This window comes from Ambystoma mexicanum, chromosome 5p (assembly GCF_040938575.1).
Source record: "Ambystoma mexicanum isolate Mex_15411 chromosome 5p, UKY_AmexF1_1, whole genome shotgun sequence".
In the NCBI taxonomy this organism is placed as follows: Eukaryota; Metazoa; Chordata; class Amphibia; order Caudata; family Ambystomatidae; genus Ambystoma; species Ambystoma mexicanum.
Window position 1 is genome coordinate 1,346,117,077 of NC_090930.1, and position 17,796 is coordinate 1,346,134,872.

Below are 17,796 nucleotides of genomic sequence, written 5' to 3' on the forward strand. Positions count from 1 at the left end.
CTTTTCTCAGAGAAGCTATTGGGCACAACTTCTAAATACACACATATGCTATTGGGTACACTTCTAAATGCAGCTTTCCTCAGAGAGGCTATTGGGCACAGCTTCTAAATACACACATATGCTATTGGGGCACTTCTAAATGCAGCTTTTCACAGAGAGGTTATTGGGCACAACTTCTAAATACACACATATGCTATTGGGTACACTTCTAAATGCAACTTTTCTCAGAGAGGCTATTGGGCACAACTTCTAAATGCAACTTTTCTCAGAGAGGCTATTGGGCACAGCTTCTAAATGCAACTTTTCTCAGAGAGGCTATTGGGCACAACTTCTAAATACACACATATGCTACTGGGTACACTTCTTAATGCAGCTTTTCTCAGAGAGGCTATTGGGCACAATTTCTAAATGCAACTTTTCTCAGAGAGGCTATTAGGCACAACTTCTAAATGCAAATTTTCTCAGAGAGGCTATTGGGCACAACTTCTAAATGCAACTTTTCTCAGAGAGGCCATTAGACACAACTTCTAAATGCAATTTTTCTCAGCGAGGCTATTGGGCACAACTTCTAAATGCAACTTTTCTCAGTGAGGCTTTTGGGCACAACTTCTAAATGCAACTTTTCTCAGAGAGGCCATTAGGCACAACTTGTAAATGCAATTTTTCTCAGCGAGGCTATTGGGCACAACTTCTAAATGCAACTTTTCTCAGAGAGGCTATTGGGCACAACTTCTAAATGCAACTTTTCTCAGAGAAGCTATTGGGCACAACTTCTAAATACACACATATGCTATTGGGCACACTTCTAAATGCAGCTTTCCTCAGAGAGGCTATTGGGCAAAGCTTCTAAATACACACATATGATATTGGGGACACTTCTAAATGCAGCTTTTCACAGAGACGTTATTGGGCACAACTTCTAAATACACACATATGCTATTGGGTACACTTCTAAATGTAACTTTTCTCAGAGAGGCTATTGGGCACGACTTCTAAATGCACCTTTTCTCAGAGAGGCTATTGGGCACAACTTCTAAATGCAACTTTTCTCAGAGAGGCTATTGGGCACAGCTTCTAAATGCAACTTTTCTCAGAGAGGCTATTGGGCACAACTTCTAAATACACACATATGCTATTGGGTACACTTCTAAATGCAGCTTTTCTCAGAGAGGCTATTGGGCACAATTTCTAAATGCAACTTTTCTCAGAGAGGCTATTAGGCACAACTTCTAAATGCAACTTTTCTCAGAGAGGCTATTGGGCACAACTTCTAAATGCAACTTTTCTCAGAGAGGCTATTAGGCACAACTTCTAAATGCAATTTTTCTTAGCGAGGCTATTAGGCACAACTTCTAAATGCAACTTTTCTCAGAGAGGCTATTGGGCACAACTTCTAAATGCAACTTTTCTCTGACAAGCTATTGGGCACAACTTCTAAATACACAAATATTCTATTGGGTACAACTTCTAAATGCAATTTTTCTCAGAGAGGCTATTGCTTCTGGCCCCGCCCTTGCCACACTTACTTGTTGTTGGCTTCTTGCTTCTCCTGCGGATACCTGCAGGTACGACCTGGTGCCGTCACTGTAGGAGCCGTCCTTTGCCTCAGGTTCTTAGCCAATGGGCTGCCGGGCAGAGGGCTGCCCTGGGGGGACTAGCAATGAGGGTTGGACCCTCTCGCCAGGCCCAATCAGGGTCGGTGGGCGGGATGGGAGGCGGGAGGTGGGAGACCAGGAAGCGGGGAACAAACGAGGGCTGGCAAGGCTAATCAGAGGCAGGTAGCAGGGAAAACCACGCTGCCAGTGGGGCCTAGGGGTGTAAAGACAGCCAAAGGGCCTGTGAAACCAAGCAAACTCACCGGATGGAGGACAGCGGTGAAATGGGCACTCTCAGGTGCAACGGGGTACTGGATTCACTACACACGGCCTGCTGGCCAATCACAGCACAGTGGGCGGGATGGGAGGCGGGAGGGGGGAGACCAGGAAGCGGGGAACGAACGAGGGCTGGCAAGGCTAATCAGAGGCAGGTAGCAGGGAAAACCACGCTGCCAGTGGGGCCTAGGGGTGTAAAGACAGCCAAAGGGCCTGTGAAACCAAGCAAACTCACCGGATGGAGGACAGCGGCGAAATGGGCTCTCTCGTGCAACGGGGTACTGGATTCGCTACACAAGGCCTGCTGGCCAATCACAGCACAGTGGGCAGGATGGGAGGCGGGAGGGGGGAGACCACGAAGCGGGGAACGAACGAGGGCTGGCAAGGCTAATCAGAGGCAGGTAGCAGGGAAAACCACGCTGCCAGTGGGGCCTAGGGGTGTAAAGACAGCCAAAGGGCCTGTGAAACCAAGCAAACTCCCCGGATGGAGAACAGCGGCGAAATGGGCACTCTCAAGTGCAACGAGGTACTGGATTCACTACACAAGGCCTGCTGGCCAATCACAGCACAGTGGGCGGGATGGGTGGCGGGAGGGGGGAGACCAGGAAGCAGGGAACGAACGAGGGCTGGCAAGGCTAATCAGAGGCAGGTAGCAGGGAAAACCATGCTGCCAGTGGGGCCTATGGGTGTAAAGACAGCCAAAGGGCCTGTGAAACTAAGCAAACTCACCGGATGGAGGACATCGGCGAAAAAAGTGAGAGGGGCAGGCTTAGCTAGGCCCAGGCACACACCCATTTTCAAAACACAAAAGGAACATTGAAACCCAGGTAGAGACATTCACTTTCCACTTTCTTGCGGGACGCTTTGCCGGGAGACTTCAGACTTCACATCCAGAGATCCAGACTTCAAATCCATCAATCTCCAGAGACCAGAAATTAACTCCAGAATTTGTAGCAGAGAGGCCTGAATCCACAAGCTGAATCCTCTTCAGCAGGCCTCAAAACCAACCAAACTATTCAACAGCCGTGCGAGCTGTTTGAATTCTTTGCCAAGAACTTTTGCAAGAACCTGTAGCAGTATCCGGAACTAGAGAGAACCAGAGACCAGATCGCTGCGAAGAACTGCTAGCAGAAGTTCAGCCAATCCTGACCCGATCGGTGACGAAGTCGCATTCCTGTCCAAAATCTAGTGTGAGTACCCAGCTAGCACTGTGCCAAAACCAATCTCTTAGTTTAAAATAATCTAATCCAACTATTTTAGCCTATTAGAACTGCCTCCTAAAAACCGTGTCATTCTGTCATTTTTAAAACTGAAAACTGTCATCTGTCATACTGAGCTTTAAAATTTCAAATCCGAAAAACTACTAAATCGGCCGTATCTCAGGAACCGTTTGTGCTACGAGTTTTAACTGTCATCTTAAAGCTAAGATTCTGAGCTTTCCAACGAGCCTAGAACCGACTTCCTACTCCTTACAGTACCTCCATAATTGCACTCGACGCACGCGACTAAATTTGCCGCGATTTGACATTTTGCTTAATTTCAGCCACGTGTAAAAATATTTGTCCTTGCTTTCCTTGCTGAAAGTCATGTGCAACCTGACAATCATTCATAGAGCATTGCTAAAGTGATCCTGAATTAATTTAAGTATCTCTCACTCACCCTGAACCTCCTATAGGGAATTAAAAGCCTTTTTAGCATATTTTTCACTTAATTGCAACCACATCAGAGTATATAGCCTGTGTTTAAAACTCCTACCTGTTTTCCTCTAAGCTTGCTAGGGGGGAACTGAATTATATTTGATTGCATTCCTGAGAACTGTATGCTCTCCTTTTCATCTCCTTACCTTGCATAAAGGGGGGTGGGGGGTGAATTGTCAAAGAAAAGTGATTACATTGTCTTTTGTTGAAGTCATATCAAGTTTATTTTCTGTACTGCATTTTCATTCATCATTGCATTGTCCTTGAAGCCATAAAAGCATTCTCAGCTACTTCATCCTCTCTATATCACTTCTAAGCCATCAAACAGAGTATACCACTGTAACATTATCCATTGTTGATCACTATCATCCTCACAAGTGTGCTATCAAATATTAATTTACTATAAAAGTGTGATAGATATATATTGTTTAATTTTCAAATAAACCTTTTAAATTTGCAAAACAAACCTACTTCTTGGCTCAGCGGGGTCGGGGGGATTCTGAGAGAGGGGTGTTATATAAGGGTAGTCATCCAGAGTAAATGAACTGGACATAAAAAAACATCAATAAGGGCTTACATCAGCATCCCAGACTAGGCATTGACTTAGCTGTAGTGTTGAATTGAAGACGGATCAAAAGTAATGGATAGCCATCCTTCACAGTAATGTCATTCAACTGTCGATAATCAATACAAGGACGTAGTGATCCTTCCTTCTTCTTGACAAAAAACAACGGAAACCCTGCGGGTTAACTGGAAGGAACTATGTATCCTTTTTTCATGCAATCGGCCAAGTAATCTTGCAAAACTTGTCTTTCGGTCCGAGTTAAAGCGTACACTTTACCATGGGGAATGTCGGTACCAGGAATCAGGTCTATGGCACAATCAAAAGACCGATGTGGTGGCAAAGGAATGTCAACCGGCTCAGAAAATACATGTTCAAATTCAACGTATGCCTGTGGAATCTGAGACACAGAATTTAAACTAGACGTATTGCCATTGGATTCCAGAGAGGTGGTTATATTGGAGTCTTGAGACAAGACAGGTAGATCGCAATGCTGAAGACAGAAGGCTGAAGTAAAAGTCAAGGTATGGGTTTCCCAATTGATCACTGGATTATGACGTTGAAGCCAAGACAATCCCAAGACCACTTTGTACGTGGGAGATTTAATCACATCCAAAGCTATATGTTCCTTGTGTTCAGCGACCTGGAGAGATAGTTGCATGGTGTGTAAACGGATGGGTCCAGAGGACAAGGGTGTTCCGTCGATTACTTCTACCGGTAAAGCAGTCCCTCTGGACAAAAGCGGTATTTTATTTGTGGTAGCGAACACCTCATCGATATAGTTCCCCGAGGCTCCACAATCCAACAACCCATGGACCTCCAGAGATCGGTCAAGCCATTGTAAGTGGATCCTCACGGTCATCAAGATGGCTGGTTGCATAGGCTGTAGTATAGAACAGGAGTGGGAAAGGACTGAAAGAGGAGTTTGACCTGTCGTTGCCCTTCCATTGAACAACAGGTCCTCTAGTTTCCCGCCTTCTTTTGAGGACGAAGAGGGCATGTACCCAAATAATGACCGGCAGCCCCACAGTACAGGCATAAACGCAGATTTCTTCTGCGTTTCCTTTTTTCCTCGGACAAAGGACCTCTCATGGCCCCCAGCTGCATAGGTTCGCGTCCAGGATCCGAGGAACCAAACGTACCAGCAGGCACACTAGACGTTCTGGGATTTGATCTCTCAAACCGACGTCTCTCAGCCTTCCGTTCACCCAATCTTTGGTCAATCCGAAGTACTTGCTCAATGAGACGTTGGAAGGTATCCGGCTCCGGAATGTGTAGAAGCTTGTCTTTGTACTCCTCCCTCAGACGCCGGCGAAACAATGTTTTCTGGGTTATTTCTGGCCATTGTGAATCTGTTGCAAGTTGCCTGAAACGACTTATGTATGATATAACATCTGCGTTCCCTTGTTTTATGTCCATCAATTGGTTTTGCGCAGCTGAGGCCAAATTGGGAGTTTGAAAGACCTCCAAAAATGCCTTTTCAAAAGCCACAAAGTCATTTAGTATGGGACTGTTGGTGGCTACCAAAGGAGTTGCCCAAGCCAAGGCATTTCCAGCTAGGTTTCCCAAGATGTACCCGATCTTGGCCTCATCGTTGTTGAAGTGAGTTGATCTGAAGAGAAAATGAATCCGACAATGATTGCAGAATTCGTCCACACACCGCAGGTTGCCATCAAACTTGATTGGTGCTGTATGGGCTAAAGTATTTTCGGCTGACGAGGCTTCCACAGCCCCCTGCGATACCAATTGCCGTAATGTTTGATTTTCTTGATGTAATACTGTCATTTCAGCTCTAAGGGCACGCAACTCCTCGCGAAGATCGTCCTCCATCTCGAAATCGGAATGCAGGCATCTCAATCTGTTAAGAGCTATATCACGGGAGTGCTGCGTACCTGTTTGTCTTGCAGAAGATCTTGGATTGGAAGCCAGACTGTCTGTATTTCACCGAGGTAAGTGTGACGCGAGAAATCAGCCCAAACCTCAACCCCAAGATTTAACAGGGCGGAGGGTGAACCGACTCCCAACGTCACGGTGAGCTCACCCCCTGATTTTCGTGACGTCAGGACAGTGCAAGCACTGGCAGGGGGAGCGTGAAGATGTTAGTGCTTCAGTAGCTGTAGTAGTTCCGAGGCAAATCCAATTGAGAAGGGAAGCTGAAGAGTCTTGTCCACGGTGGGAAGCAAATCCGGCAGAGTTGGTAGCTGAAGGGAAGATTCCACAAGGAAATCCAGCAGGATGGAGAAGAGAGGGAGGCAGGACCCAGAAGGCAGGCAGGAGAAGTGGAACACGAACAGAGGGCAGGGAGGAACCAGAGAAGGCAGGAAAGAGGGAACCAAGGGCAGGCAGGACTGAAGACCACCCCGGGAACAGGACAGGAACTAGACTGGGGACCAAGGGGAACAAGGAACCAAGGGACCCAGACAGGGACCAAGAGCAGGGAAGGCAACGGGCAGAAAACAGGAGGCAATTACGGAGCGGGAACACGATCAGAGACTAACCACGCAATCAGCTGCTGCTCATCGCTCCTCTTACACCGCCGCCAGCACCAGAGAGGCCTGGAACGCAAGCCGCCTCGTTCCCAAGCGCTGGCGGGCCCAAAACGAGGCCTGAGAAGCAAGCTCTCGTAACTCCGAGTGCCCAACCCAACGCACATGCGCGGAAGCGTGGACACAGTCGCCCGCGCATGCGCAGAGGAGCCTGATTCCGAACAGTGGAACCTCAAGCACGGAAGCGCGAGTAGACCCGCCAAGATGGTGTTGGTCGAAAGGAAGAGGAAAACCCCGGTCTCCGGGCAAGTGGCATGACACTTATACACATTGAACTTTCACAATTTACTGAATATCCAAATGGCGGCGTAACAAACCCCCACAAAAGATATGGGTTGTTTACAGCTATTCTCGCTTTCAGCATAGCGTATAAAAGGTTTTCAACACATACATCCGGGCTTCAGGTTGCGCTCCACACGCCCGTCTTGCCCTCGAAAAACGCTAACCTAGAAACAACGGTACATGTATAGGGGTTAAGTTTATTGTATTTTTTATTTTTCAAAAAGCTTTCGGCGTACCGGACACTCTGGATGACTCTTCCTAACACTGTACATGCTAGAAATGTTTCTTTCCATTAAACGAACTACCTGGTTTCTAAAAACCACGGGGCCGGCCATCCGTAAAGTTTTCCTTTTTATCTGAGGATTGCGACATGTATATATTTCCAGGATTGCTTTTGTTAGTAGACCCCCGTGCTAGCATGTACACGCATGCAAATAGTTGTCTAAACACATTTAAGCATGTGTAAAACGTAATATGACTTCAGCATCTGACATATACGGCGTATTGCTCCAATTTCATAATTCGGTAGTAAACAAGCATGGCCATCCTGCTGAGGGTCTTCCAATTTATGCCCTTCACACCATCGGTAATAGTCACGCTTTAAACATGTTCTCACAACACACGCCGCAAAAGCTTGAACCGTTACAGACTCCAAAACGGTCATAGGGAACAAGTTACTTACCTGTAACTGTTGTTCTCCAGCATGGGTCTGGCATGGATTCACATGCTCATGAATATTCCCCGTCGTCAGGCTGGGAATCCTCGGTAAAGAAAAAAACCAGTATCAGTTTCGTTTCTGATCTGTCTTTCGTAGTAATAACCAATCACCGGTCTCTGCGTCATACTGACCACAGCCAATGACTGCCCTCTACCTAAGCACCGCCTCTGGCAGCCATCTTCAGATTTGGAAGCACGTGAAGTGGCAGTATGACCAAGTGAAGGGCCGCAGAGGGGTAGGCGGGAGGGTTCGCATGTGAATCCATGCCAGACCCATGCTGGAGAACAACAGTTACAGGTAAGTAACTTGTTCCTTCTCCAGCATGGGGTCTGGCATGGATTCACATGCTCATGAATAAAGAATACATAGCAGTACACACATGCACAACCACGGGAGGTGGCAAAGGCTCAACATTAAGCATTGCATCAAACTCAACATTAAGCATCTTACCTCCTCACCAGGCTCACCTCAGGCGAACAGGTTGTGCAGCACTGCTTGGCCGACCCTGGACTCCTCCCTGGAATCCCGATCGACGCAGTAGAACTTCGTGAAGGTGTGCGTCGACCTCCACGTAGCAGCCCTGCATATGTCCAGCAGGGGCACACCAGAAAGGAACGCCGTGGTAGCTGCGATCGCTCTGGTGGAATGGGCTCTCGGACGGCCAGGCAGCGGTCGGTTTGCCAACCGGTGACAGTACATGATACAGCCGGAGAGCCATCTGGAAATGGAAGCCTTCGAGAGAGCCTTCCCCTGATTGACAGGTCCAAAGTTCACAAAGAGTTGTGACGTCTTCCGAAAACCCTTTGTGCGGTCCACGTAGAACTTCAGCGCTCTAGCCACATCCAGCGAGTGCAAAGTCCTCTCAGCCGGCGACGAAGGCGACGGGAAGAATACAGGCAACACCAAGGGTTTGTTGAGGTGGAAGTCCGACGGTACCTTGGGCATGAAGGAGGGGTGCGTCCTGAGCACTACCCTCGTGTCGTGAAAAGTCAAGTATGGGGCCTTGCAGGAAAGGGCCTGGATCTCTCCCACCCGTCGTGCGGAGGTGATGGCCACAAGAAACGCTGTTTTCCACGACAGAAACTTCAACGGGGCCGAGTGCAGAGGCTCGAACGGAGGTCCCATGAGCTTGGTCAGCACCACGTTGAGCTCCCACGCCGGGGCCGGAGCCTTCACCGGCGGGAACGATCTGAACAGTCCCTTCATGAACTCTTTCACCAGACGATGAGACCACAAGGACGTCCGCCCCGTGGTTCTGGTGTATCGGGAGATCGCAGCAAGATGAATCTTGATGGACGCGTGTGCCAGTCCAGCTTTGGCCAGCGTCAGCAGGTACGGCAGTACTTGGGGAGCCGTAAACCGTAGAGGGTTAATCTTCTGTGCGTGGCACCAGACAGAGAACCTCTTCCATTTGTGTCCGTAGCATTTAAGAGTCGAGGACGCCCTGGCCTTTGCAAGAACCTCTCTGCAGTCGGCCGGTATGTCGTATCCTCCAAACTCTAGGAGCCAGGCCTGCAAGTTCAGCGATTTCGGGTCCTGGTGGAGGATGGCGCCTCCTTCCCTGGAGAGCAGATCCACGTCCACCGGCAGCTTGATTGGCGGGGACGCTGACAAGTCCAGAAGGTCCGGGAACCATATCTGCCTCGGCCACGCAGGTGCGACGAGGATCATCCTGCACCGTGACCTCTTGAGCTGGTTGACGAGCCGGATTAGCAGTGGCAAAGGAGGGAACGCGTAGAGGAACAGGCCCTCCCAGGGGAACGAGAAAGCATCGCCCATGCTCCTCGCCTGGGGAAACCTGCTGGCGAACCTCCGGCACTTGGAGTTCGTCGCCGTCGCGAACAGGTCGATCTGGGGTGTGCCCCACCGTCGGAAGAGGCGATCCACTAGATCCTGCCGTAGTTCCCACTCGTGGCACGAGCGCAGCTCCCTGCTGAGTGAGTCGGCGATGGTGTTTTTTATCCCTGCCAGATGAAACGGCACCAGAAACATCCCTTGGGAGACTGCCCAATGCCACAGGTCCTGCGCCTCCTTGGACAGTGCTGGGGACCTGGTTCCGCCCTGTTTCCTGATGTAAAACATGGTGGTGGTGTTGTCGGTGAAGATCCTCACCACCTTGCCCTTGAGGGACGGAAGGAAGGACCTGAGGGCCCAAAACACTGCACGGAGCTCCAGGACGTTGATATGTAGGGATTTCTCCGTCGGGAGCCAAAGGCCTCTTGCGTGCAGATTTTCGGTGTGCGCTCCCCACCCTTCCAGGGAGGCATCCGTGGTCACTGTCTCCTGGTGGGCTGGGGTCTGGAAGTCCATGCCCGCCGTCAGATGCGCGCGGGTGCCCCACCACCGGATCGCTCGTCGGAAACTCTCGTCGAGTGTGATCCTTTCCTCGAAGCTGCCCGTCGTTTGGATCCAGCGCGCGTCCAGGAACTCCTGCAACGGGCGCATCCGGAGCCTGCACATGGGAATGAGGTAGATGCAGGAAGACATCATTCCGAGGAGGGACTTGATGGACCTCACCTTGGCCGCGTCGGCCACCAACATCCGCTGCACCTTGCCCAGGATGGTCCTGGTCCTCTCCTCCGACGGGGAGGCCAGAAGGGACACTGTGTTGAGCCTCGCTCCCAGAAACAGAGCGTCTTGCGCGGGCACCAGGTGGGATTTGGCGTAGTTCACAGAGAATCCCAGGTCCGTGAGAAGTTGGACGGTCCTTGCCGTGTGAACCACGGCGAGCTCCCTTGTCTTGGCTCGGATGAGCCAGTCGTCCAGGTAGGGGTAGACGTGGATCCCTTCGCGGCGCAGCTGAGCCGCCACCGGTGCGAGGCACTTGGTGAACACCCTGGGTGCCGACCGTAGACCGAAGGGGAGGGCTTTGAACTGGTAATGACGCCCTTGGACCACAAACCCGAGGAATTTTCGGTGCCCCTTCAAGATGGGAATATGGAAGTAGGCATCCTCCAAATCCAACGACGACAGGAAGTCTCCTTCCTCCAGCTGACCCAGGACGTTCTGGAGGGTGACCATCCGGAACTTTTGCGCCTTGATGAACTTGTTCAGACGTCGCAGGTCCAGGATGGGGCGCCATCCCCCCGTCTTCTTCTTCACGAGGAAGTATCTCGAGTAGACTCCGGAGCCCTGAAGCCTCTTTGGGACGAGTTCGATGGCGCCCTTCTTGAGCATCGCCTTCACCTCCAGGAGAAGTTGAGGGACGTGAAGTTCTCTCCTGGCCACGGGGGGGACGCGCGGACACTTTCTTTGAAACTCTAGCGCGTGGCCCCGGGCCAAGGCGTCCAGCACCCAACGGTCGGTGGAGATGGACGCCCACACGCTGACGAAGCTCGCCAGCCGGCCTCCCACCGGGGTGCTTCGGTGGGGGCCCGACCCCCCGGCCGGTTCAATCCTGCTTCGACGAGGCTTTAGCGCCTTGTCCTTGGCGACGACGGCGGGGTCCGCCAGACTTGCCTCGTCCTCTGTAGGCCTCCTGAGACGACGAGCGGGCTGCTTGACGGTAGGAGGAGAAACCGCCGCCGGAACCTTTGGAGGCACCCTTGCCTCCGCTGCTCCGAAAGGGCGTCCGTCGTTGTTGCAGAACTCCAAGGGCCCGGGCCGTCTCGGTGTCCGCTTTAATGGCCTGAAGGGAATCGTCCACTGTTTTCCCAAACAGGTTGTTCCAATCGAAGGGCATATCCAGGACTCTGGTCTGAACGTCTTGACGGAAGTCCGTAGCCTTGAGCCATCCACGCCGCCTAAGGCAAACGCCGTTGCCCAACTGGCGGAACCCAGTGTCGGCGATGTCCGTCGCAACGGTAATGGCGTGGTCCGAAGCCACCTCACCTTCTTGCCGGCAGACTTTCAGGGCTGTAATATTTTTGAAGGTTGTTCAAGGCCTCGGCATCGGTATTATTCTTAGAAGAATAGCTGTAGCTCGTCATAATTCCCGGTATTGAGGGCGCTAATGTTTCAAGATTTTCCAGTGCTTCAGGAGCAGCTTGTACCTCCAAGCCAAACCCTGCTGTGTATAATATATGCACCCTACACGCTCCACCCCTAAAGGGACCACCCCATATACATCATCTTCAGCCGCCCCACCATTCTAAAACCCTACACCACACTTTCGACTCTTTCTGAGGGCACATCCGGGTCTTCAGGGGAAGCACACATTCACATAAAATACCAAGGTGGGTCTTTTAGATAAACACACTTACCAGTTTCCGGGTTAGAGCACCCACATGTGGTTACTTCCGCATGAAACCCACTGGGGCACCCTAGAGGCTCCAGGCTTTTGCGGGACCGGACAAATACCCCCTATAACGAAACACCCTGTGGGACAACCACAACAGGGAACAAGTTCCTGTTAAACACACCTACATCACTGCCGGGTTGGGATTTTGGCCAGGCGGAACTTCCGGGTCAACACCTATTATGTCATATCCCATCCCATAACCCCTAGGGACCGAATATGATGCCATAGGGGGGCGTGGAAACCCGTCAACGCTTTACTGTTGATGAAAGGTATCATAGAACCCTACTTACACGTTTGCAAAAAGAGGTGGTGGCTCTGAAAAGAGCTTTTTTGTGCTGTTTGTATTTTCTACATTAAAAGTGGTGAACAACCACAGGGAAAATGCAGAACTTCACTTGCAGGAAGCGCTGCACAGCATTTTGGATATTACGCAGAAAGATCTCATTGCCAGCATCAGTCAGATGAACTCCATCTGAACAAAAAATGTTCCTACAACGAAACGTAATGTTTTCCTTGTGGAAGGGGAACAGGCCAACGTCGCGCAAAAAAGCGCAAACAGCCTTATTCACATTGTGCCGCGCTTTCTACATTTGTGGGCCACAGAAGGAAGAATACAGCCACATCTGTCTTTGGGCAATGCAAGAACAAATTATGTGTGATTTTGGAACCATTTCCATGAGTTGCCGAAATGTCTCCTTCATTGCAAACTGCATTGAAATGCCGGTAACATGCCCAAAACTGTTCCCTCCACAATGAACAATAATAATGTCTGGATAAGCAAGCGTCACCAAACTGGAACAAAAAGGACCCACATGGAACCACTGCATCCCACGTATTCCATACAAGTGCACATCGAAATTATGGAAACCAAGGTGTGCTGCTAGTGCACAACGCTCTGCGTAACTTGTACCCAATATATCCACGAGCCGCCGAACAGCCATATAGTCCACCTATTGAACGGCACACCCGTCCCCATAGCCATGTCCACTCCTATTGGCAAACAGACGTTCTGGCACAATCTGTTGCTGCACACCCCACCCACAAATTCATATTAACCAATCCCAACTCCTGCACAGTCGCATTTCTATTGCAGCCACCCTCAAAAGACCCGGAGTAGCGCGTGCGCACCCCAAAAGGCGCAGCTTTCGCCAACATATTGCCCTGTGTACGGGGCTACACTACCACATTTTAAGCGGCACAGAAAGTGGGTGTCTTCGTAGAAGTTGTGCAAAGTGCTTTTTTTCTAATTTTGCTAAAGTGACGTGTAAAGAAACCCTTTTTTGTGTGCTCCTTGTTAGGGGTTGCTCTCGGCTTGTCCTCAGTACATCACTACATGTGTGTCTGCAGCGTACATTGTATATACTGCAACAGATTATTAATTGCAATAGGGGGAAAAATCAAATTTGCTGCCACAACAAACGTCACACTACAAGCACTAATGTTGTCATGGGCACAAAAGAACACCCTACCATGGAACACAAAAGCATACACACACGTGAATCGCTGAACCGCAGTCTCATTTCCATAGCAAGTACATTACGAAGGACAGCATGTAGCACATGCGATTTCCCAAACTGCCGCGAGGGCCGCAGCCCAGTAAAGCAGGGCCAGTCCTTCTTCCCTTTCAAGTACTCTTTCAGCAGCGCTCCCTGATTGGCTACTGTTAAACTATTGCATACGCATCCACCAATTACATCCAAGAACTGTGCATGTAATACCATCACATCTAATGAACAGTGCATAACAGCCGTAAATGAAAAGCACCTCCACGACAAAGTACTGTACAACGATCTATGCGTTCTGCACCCACAAACATCAGCATTGCTACCCATCACCACACCCAGTAGGCATTACTATTTCTCTATGGTACAGTGCCAACTGTGTTATACCTGCGCATACCTCTCAACTCACATAGCTTTTGGCGGGGTTTCACCCGCCACTTACGCAGCTCTCTCGCCCGCCAAGCTCCCTAAACGCCCATAAAAAATTTATGGGCTTTCAAACACCAATTACAAAATCGGCCGTTTTCACCCGCCCAAGGGCCATGAAAGGTTGAGAGCTATGCGTGCGTAGCAACAGTGTACCTAGGAGTAAATCTCCATAACGTACTCAAAATGTGTACTGTTATGCCTCCCATCACCTACCATTAAATCGCTCCAACAGTGGCAGGTGGTGCCAAAGGTTCCTTTGCCCACAACAGGCATTGGTATATGAAAAAGGTTACTGTTCTTTTGTTCTGTCATTTTTACAATGCTTTCCCCCATTGAAGGACTTCCTAGCAAATTTGTACAGATTGCACACAAAACTATCAGGCAGCCTTTCCGACCAAACTATGTAAAGTGCATATATTTCAAGCATAACAAGTTTCCACCCGCACGTCATACATAACAGCAGTTAAGCAAAAAAAAAAGTTATCGCCACATTCACAACAGTAACATTCGTAAATGTGCATAATGAAATTAAAACCCCAAAGCAATGCCTGCACTAATGTACTAAGCATAGATATGCCAAGAACTGCATGCAAATGGACACCCAAAAACATTGTGCTTTTCACTCTGTACGTATTTCTGCACCTTTTGGGCCTCATTACGACCCAGGCGGTAAGGGGTTTACGGCAGCGTTAACAGCGCCGACCCTTACCGCCTGATTACGAGGTCCCCTAGCGCCATGGTGCTTTTAACACCTGCTTTTAGCAGGTGTTAAAATCCATGGCGCTAAGGGACCATGGAGTTAATTACGCCACCGTAATTTACGGTGGCGTAATTAACGCCTTCCCCACTCCCATTATGCCCTATGGGGCAAAAATGGGAATGGGGAAGGGTAAATGGGGATTGGGGACTTACCGCCCCGCCAAGGTCGGAATGGGGCGGTAAGTCCGCCAACCACCATGGCGTAAACGTAGTTTACGCCATGGTGGTAAAGTCACGGCCCAGGCGGTAACTTACCGCCTGGGTCGTAATGAGGTCCTTTGTCTCATCCTTCCACAATGCGCAGTACTGCATTTGTCAAGTAAATAGGCCTACACTAATACACACACGTTTTTCATAACCAGTGATACACTAAACTCCCAAATAGCCCACCTACTCCCTTAACAAACATGCTTATGCTCCCAAGTTCCCTTCATATTGTACACCTTCCATTTATACAGACACACATTGTCTTCCTGCCAAGACATCCACCTATAGTTCTGAAGAATGTAATTTACAAATATAAGCACTATGGGCCTCATTACACGGTAGGCGGTGAGCCATGGCGCTATTAGCGCCATGGCTCATGCCGGTAAAATACCGGCACCGCCTTGGCGGAAAGGGGATTTACCGCCCCATTCCAATGTTGGAGGGGCGGTAAATCCCCTTTCCGCCATTGCCCTTCCCCATTCCCATTTCTGCCCCATAGGGCTCTATGGGACTGGGGAAGGCGCTAATTACGCCACCGCAATTTTGCGGTGCCGTAATTAGCTCCGAGGTCCCTTAGCGGGTTGGATTTTAACGCCTGCAAGAAGCAGGCGTTAAATCCTCCAACCCGCAAAGGGACCTCGTAGTACGGCGGTAAGGGTTAACGGTCACCGTTGCCATTAACGGTGACCGTTAACCCTTACCGCCGTCCGTGTAATGAGGCCCAATGTCTTTAGCCAACATATTTTCTTACCATCTTCTTATACAGGAGCAGTACCCGCCTGTCTATGGAAAGCTACTGGAGTGTGCACTTCAAAATACAGCCTACAATAAACCTACTCTCTGCAATCAATAAAGTAAGTACAATAGCAGCATACTCTTGTATGCCTTACGAAACGAGTGCACTACTGTTGTACTGTAACATATAGATGTGTGCCCATCCAGCAGTATGTACTTCATTGTTAATGATTACACTTCTACAGGTGCTAAATGTTTGTTATGTTGCCACCATTAGAATAATGCCCACATAGTAACAGTGTCCGCAACCTAACCTTACATACCACTGCACAACCGCAGACGTGCACTTAAATAGCTGCCTACCTTCCCATTCACCCATTGACGCACATTGCACACATATACATGTGAAAATGTGCACACCCACACTTCCCTTTCTTCACCAACAGCTACTACACAATGCCTACCAAACAGCAATTCCGTAGAAAGCAACGCAGAGAGAGAGCCACGCAACCTACAAACACAGAAAGTAGCCATCCACTGCAATCTCAACGTGAACAGAAAGGTGAAGGAGAAGAGGTAATTCAGTCATTAAGGAAAACTAATGCATCTACCAGTAAAGACAGTGTAGGTGATCTGGCAAAATGTGAGAATGTAAAGAAAACCACTAAATACAGTGTAACGCACACTACTGCTAAGAAAGCCCATACAAATGGTAATGTAATCACAAACAAGCATTCTAAAAAAGTAATTTTACAAAAAAATTCCACCACAGAGTCCTTCAGAACCTTAGAAGTAGAGGGCAGAAATTAAGATCAACCCTAAAAACCTACCGCAGAAAAGTCATCCTAGAAGCTCTTGTAGACAGTTCTAAAAGCGTGAAGCAGAAATTTTTATAGTAATTTTGAAGAGAATTAAACCACTAACAAGATTAATTGGTAAATTGCAAGCACTACTTCGAAACAAACGCAATGTGACCATAGATAACTTTGGCCACATCTGTACAAGTGAGTGGAGTTACACCACCAACTCAGAGCCATACTTCAATGAAGAATCATACAAACAACAACAAACTAACCAAATTGCCTTACATCAGAGTGGGTGAGGGTATGGAAAGATACACAATACCATAATACACGAGGAAACACAGTTTTCAGAAATATTCCCGTCAAACTTAGATGTCACTCTCCAATACACCGAACCAACACGCCTCACCTACAAATGGCCTTGCACATCAATGTGCAATGTTCGCCAATGCCTAATCAAAAATTTCCAGCAATTCCTCAATCAGTATGTCAAAGGCAACGAGAAAAGAAAAATGAATACACTACAAACTATGGACTCCTGTTCAGTGCGCAACTACACTGGAATATGAGGACATTTCTTAGCCTGTATTTCTGGACCAGCTTGCAAAAGCACCTTCCACCGTATTAAAATGTTAGCAACCCACCATTCAACAGTCGGAAATCTAGTGTACAAACTGTACTATGCAAAAACTCCAGCTTTAGCACTCCAACATTTAAATGATATTCTCCTACACGGTACAGCCAAACAAGTGCTCAATGAAATTGAGCACATTCAAAAGAAATACTGTGGAACTGAGGAGCACTTACCCAGTCCAACATTTTCAGACAACGGTACTGACAACAGTGCAGCTATCAACTTTTTATATCACACATACAGAAAAGAAATACAAAAGTTCAAAAGCACTTCTGCTGAAATGCCAAACCAAGTATGTGTGTGTCGTCGTAGAACTTTATATAAAAAGAGCACCAAAATTATAGATATAATGCAGAAAATAGAAGGCAATGAGGAATACCAATGGTTTCAATTCGCTCTATACCGTCTAGCAGAAAACAAGTATGACATTACCAAAAACCTCCATACTGTGCACATACTGTATTGCAAAACTTGACAATAACCAAAGGCCTTCATGGCCACTATTAATAATTTGGAACTATTTCCACTGCCAAAAGCACTGCAGCAGCTTAATTTGTATGAGAGCATTATAATACAAACAGTGCACCCATTTCAAGCAATAATATGTCTTCAACCAAAAACTGCAATATTACCTCCCACCAAGGAAAGGCATTTGTGGTAAAGTAGTATATTTACTGTTAGATCTCAAAGAAAATGTAGACACTCTACGAGTGCAAAGGCCAATACACGAATCTTTGATTATCCTGGTAAATGGTGTACCTACAAAAGACAAAAGAATTCGGCAACACCTAGTGGACTTAACCAAAGTTAG

General features: G+C 48.5%; 1 protein-coding gene across 4 annotated transcripts in view; it reads right to left on the reverse strand.

Annotated features, from left to right (window-relative positions):
- Nucleotides 1-17,796, reverse strand: part of LOC138481556 (zinc finger protein 613-like) — a 322,756-nt gene that overhangs the window by 186,662 nt on the left and 118,298 nt on the right. The gene's annotated exons all lie outside the window — the stretch shown is intronic.